This window comes from Panthera uncia, chromosome B1 (assembly GCF_023721935.1).
Source record: "Panthera uncia isolate 11264 chromosome B1, Puncia_PCG_1.0, whole genome shotgun sequence".
Classification (NCBI taxonomy): Eukaryota; Metazoa; Chordata; class Mammalia; order Carnivora; family Felidae; genus Panthera; species Panthera uncia.
The window spans coordinates 172965749-172971053 of NC_064811.1; the positions used below are offsets into that span (position 1 = coordinate 172965749).

Here is a 5305-nt window from a genome sequence, read left to right on the forward strand (position 1 = left end):
GAGAGAGAGAGAGAGAGAGAGAGAGAGAGAATGAAGAGAGAGAGAATGAATCCCAAGCATGAACCATGAGATCATGACCTGGGTCGAAATCAAGAGTTGGACACTTAACTGACTGAGCCACTCAGGCACCCTAGCAAGTTCATTTTTTAGTTCAACATTATACAGTGATAAGAGAGTATATTGCTTTTAAGATGTTAATCATCTTGTGTTGTAGTTAGAATTTAGGTTATTATCTTTTCAGAGAATAACTTTGTTGAAGTTTATATACCATATAGTTCACTCATTTTAAATGTACAATTCAAATATTTTTAGTAAATTTAGAGAATTGTGCAACTATTGATATAATTCAATTTTAGAACATTTCCATCACCCCAAAAAGATGCTTTGTGCCCATTCTCTTCTTGTTCCCACCCTAGCCCCAGATAACCAATAGCTTTCTTTCTCTATGTATTTGCTTTTTCTGGATGTTTCACATAAATGGAATTGTACAGTAAGTGGCCTGTAGTGTGTGGCTTCTTCTACTTAGCATTTATTGAGATGATCATGTTCTTTTTGTTTATGCTATTAACATGGCATATTATATTTATTTTTCAGATAAAATCAGCCTTGCATTCTTGGAATAAATCCTTCTTGGTTGGTGTATAATCTTTTTTATTTGTTGTGGCATTCAATTTGCTGATATTTTGTCCAGGATTCATCTATCTGTAGCATGTATCAGTACTTCATTCCGTTTTATTGCTGAAGAGTAATCCACTGTATGGGTATACTACAGTTTGTTTATCCATTCATGAGTTAATGGACATTTGGATTATTTCCATTTATTGGCTATTATGAATAGTTCTGCTGTGAACGTTGATGTACAAGCTTTTGTGTGGACTTGTTTTTGGTTTTGTTTTTTTTCTTGGATAGAGGACCTAAGAGCAGAACTTCTGAGTCATGTGGCAATTTTATGCTTTAACTTTTTAAGAAGTTACTAAAATGGCTGTACCATTTTCCATTCTTAGCCATCAATGCATGAGGGTTCTATTTTTTTTATTCTTGTTAAGACTTATTTCTTGTCTTTTTTATTATAGCCATTCTAGTGGTTATAAAATGGTATCATTGTGGTTTTAATATGCAGTTCCCTAATGACTAATGATGTTGAGCATCATTTCATTTGCTTTTTGGCCTGTTCATGGGTCATCTTGGGACAAATGTCTATTCATATTTTTTTGCGCATTTTTCATTGTTTTCTTCCTATTGATTTGTAAGAGTTCCTTATAGATTCTGAATACAGTTTCTTGATCCAGTATCACTTGCATTCTTGGTGTCATATGTAGGAAATCTTTGCCTAACCCAAGGTCGTGAAAATTTACTCTTATGTTTTCTTGTAAGAGTTTTATAGTTTTAGCTCTTATATTTAGGTCTGTGATATGTTTGAGTTGATTTTTTTGTGTATGGTTTAACATAAGGGTCTAACTTCATCTTTTTGTGTGTGGTTATTCAGTTGTCCCCATGCCATTTCTTGAAAAGACTGTCTTTTCCCACTGATTTGCATTGGCCTGCTTGTTGGTTATCAGTTGACTATGAATGAATTTATTTCTAGAATCTCAGTTTGGTTCCATTGATTCTATGTCTATCCTTAATTCCATACTCTCTTGAGTGCTGTAGCATCAGAATAGGGAAAGTGGAAGTCTTCACTTTTGTTCTTCTTTTTCCAAGATTGTTTTGTTTTTTCCTGGATTCTTTGCATTCAAATAAAATTTAAGAACACCTTGTCCATTCCTATCTGTAAAAGAGCCAGTTGTGATTTTTATAGGGATTGTATTGAATTTGTAAGTCAATTTGGGGAGAATTGGTATCTTAACAATATTAAGTCTTCCAGTCAATGAACATGGATATCTTTTCATCAGTATAGGTTTTTTATGTCTTCTGGCTATGTTTTGTAGGGTTTTTTTTTTTTTTTCATTTTTTTTTCATGTTTATTTTTGAGAGAGAGACAGAGTGCAAGTGGGGGAGGGGCAGAGAGAGAGAGAAAGAGAGAGGGGGAGACACAGAATCCTAAGCAGGCTCCAGCCTCTGGACTGTCAGCACAGATCCTAATGAGGGCCTCAAACTCACGAACCGTGAGATCATGACCTAAGCCAAAGTCAGATACTTAACCGACTGAGCCACCCAGGCGCCCCTGTAGCTTTTAATGTATAAGTCTTATATGTATTTTGTTAAATTTATTCCTAAGTATTTTATTCTTTTTGATATTACTGTGAGTGAAATTGTTAATTTGATTTTTTAGATTGTTCATTCCTAGTAAATAGAAGTACAGTAGATTTTTGCACTTTGATCTTCTGCAACCTTGCTGAACTTGTTCATTATTTATAGTTTTTTTGTGTGAATTCCATAGGTTTTTTTACTTGAAAGATTATGTCATCTGTAAATAAGGACAGGTTTATTTGTCCTTTCCAATGTGAATGCCTTTTCTTCTTTCCTCCTTTCCTCTCTCCGCCCCTCCCTCCTTTCCTCTCTCCGCCCCTCCCTCCTTTCCTCTCTCCCCCTCCCTCCTTTCCTCTCTCCCCCTCCCTCCTTTCCTCTTACCCCCTCTGAGCTGGCTAATAGGATGTCGAATACAGGTAGTGAGAGTGAACAGCTTTGCCTTGTTCCTGATCTTAGGGGAAAAGCATTCAATCTTCCATCATTATGTATAATCTTAGCTGCCTGGATTTTGTAGATGCCCATTATCAGGTTGAAGTTTCCCTCTACTTCTAGCTTGTTGAGAGTTTTTTTTTTTATTTTATTATTATTATTTTTTAAGTTTATTTATTTGAGAGACAGAGATAGCATGAATGGGGGAAGGGCAGAGAGAGAATCCCAGACAGACTGCACACTGTCAGCCCAGAGCCTGATGCAGGGCTTGATCTCATGAACCGTGAGATCATGACCTGAGCTGAAACCAAGAGTTGGACGCTCAACTGACTGAGCCACCCAGGTGCCCCAGTTTGTTGAGAGTTTTTTTTTTTTTTTTTAATTTTTTTTTTTCAATGTTTTTTATTTATTTTTTTTGGGACAGAGAGAGACAGAGCATGAACGGGGGAGGGGCAGAGAGAGAGGGAGACACAGAATCGGAAACAGGCTCCAGGCTCTGAGCCATCAGCCCAGAGCCCGACGCGGGGCTCGAACTCACGGACCGCGAGATCGTGACCTGGCTGAAGTCGGAGGCTTAACCGACTGCGCCACCCAGGCGCCCCTGTTGAGAGTTTCTAATCTTAAATGAGTTTTGGATGTTATCAAGTGCTTTTTCTACATCTGCTAAGAAGATCATGCTTTTCTTTATTAATATTATATTAATTGATTTTCAGATGTTAAACCAACCTGGCATTCTTAGAAAAAATCCTACTGTTGGTAGGAATGCAAACTGGTACAGCCACTCTGGAAAGCAGTGTGGGGGTTCCTCAAAAAATTAAAAATAGAGTTACCCTACAACCCAGCAATAGTACTACTAGGAATTGTCCAGAGGATACAGGAGTGCTGATTCATAGGGACTCATGTACCCCAATATTATAGCAGTGCTGCCAACAATAGCCAAATTATGGAAAGAGCACAAATGTCTGTCAACTGATGAATGGATAAAGATGTGGCGTATATATACAACAGAATACTACTTGGCAAAGAAAAAGAATAAAATCTTGCCATTTGCGACAATGTGGATAGAACTGGAGGGTATTATGCTAAGTGAAGTAAGTCAGTCAGAGAAGACAGATAATCATGTTTTCACTCATGTGGAATTTGAGAAACTTAAAACCATGGGGGAAGGGAAGGGGGAAAATAGTTATAAACAGAAGGAGGCAAACCATAAGTCTCTCTTAAATACAGAGAACAAGTTGAAGGCTGATGGGGGACGGGGGAGGGGAAAATGGGTGGAGGGCATTGAGGAGGGCACTTGTTGGGATGAGCACTGGGTATTGTATGTAAGCAGTGAATCATGGGAATCTACTCCCGAAGCCAAGAGTACCCTGTATCCTGTATACACTGTATGTTAGTTAACTTGACTATATATATATGTGTGTGTGTGTATATATATGTGTATATATATATATATATATATATGTATATAAATCCTATTGGTCATGATGTATATAATCTTTTTTGTTGTGGAATTCAGATAGCTAATATTTTGTACTGGAGTTTTATGTTTATATTCATGAGGGTATAGTCTGTAGTTTTCTTGGATGCCTGTGAGGGTATTTGTGGCCTCATAAAAGATTGGTGAAGTGTTCTTTTTTCCACTGTTTCTGGAAGGGTTTGTGAAGGTTTGATATAATTTTCCCTTTAAATATTGGATAGAATTCACTAGCAAAGGCATTTGGGCCTGAGCTTTCCTTTGTGAGAAGCTCTCGTAGAAATTCTTCTTATAGATCTATTCAGATTATCTGTTACCTTCTTGAGTTAATTTTGGTGCCTTGCATCTTTTTAGGAGTTTGTCCATTTCATTATCTACATTGTCTAAAGTTTTTAGAAAGTATTTCCTTGTAAGCCTTTGACTTTTGTAAGGTCATTAGTGATATCCCTCCCCTCTTTCATTGTTTTTTTTTTTTTTTTTCTTAGGGGGGGGGGGGGGGGGGGGGGGGAGCGGGGGGTCTGAGGGGGGGGGGGAGGGGCGGTCCCCAGCAGCTCCACACTGAGCGAGGAGCCCAAAGCAGGGCTTGATCCCAGGACCCTAGGATCATGACCCCAGCTGGAATCAAGAGTTAGCTGCTCAACCAACTGAGCTACCCATGCAGCCTTTCCCTCTTTCATTTCTGATTTTAGGAATTTATGTTTTATTTTGTTGATTTTTTCAAAAAAATCAACTTTTGATTTAATTGATTTTTCTCTTGTGTTTTTCTGTTTTTTATTTTATTTCTATTTCACCATTTTTTTCCTGCTTATTTTGGGTTTAGTTTAGTCTTAGACTGTTACCTTTTAAACAAGGTCAGTCCAGCTTAATTCACAACTAATTATTTACCTACTTATAAAATGTAGTAAGTAATCTTTATGGATGTCATTTTGTTAGATGTTTTTCAAGCTGTTTTACTAACTGATGTTAAAGCAGAGGTCATCTTTTTATCGAGCAGGGCTGTTATTAGAACATACATGAAGTTTATGTTTCATTCCAATGAAATGTATATTGAATTAATTCACAGTACACTGTTTTATTAAACATTAGCATGGGCGCCTGGGTACCTCAGTCGACACTCTTGATTTTGGCGCAGGTCATGATTTCACGGTTCATGGGATTGAGCGCTGAACCTACTTGGAATTCTCTCTCTCTCTCTCTCTCTCTCTCTCTCTC

General features: G+C 37.5%; 1 protein-coding gene across 4 annotated transcripts in view; it reads left to right on the forward strand.

Annotated features, from left to right (window-relative positions):
• Positions 1–5305, forward strand: part of GTF2E2 (general transcription factor IIE subunit 2) — an 80493-nt gene that overhangs the window by 9085 nt on the left and 66103 nt on the right. The gene's annotated exons all lie outside the window — the stretch shown is intronic.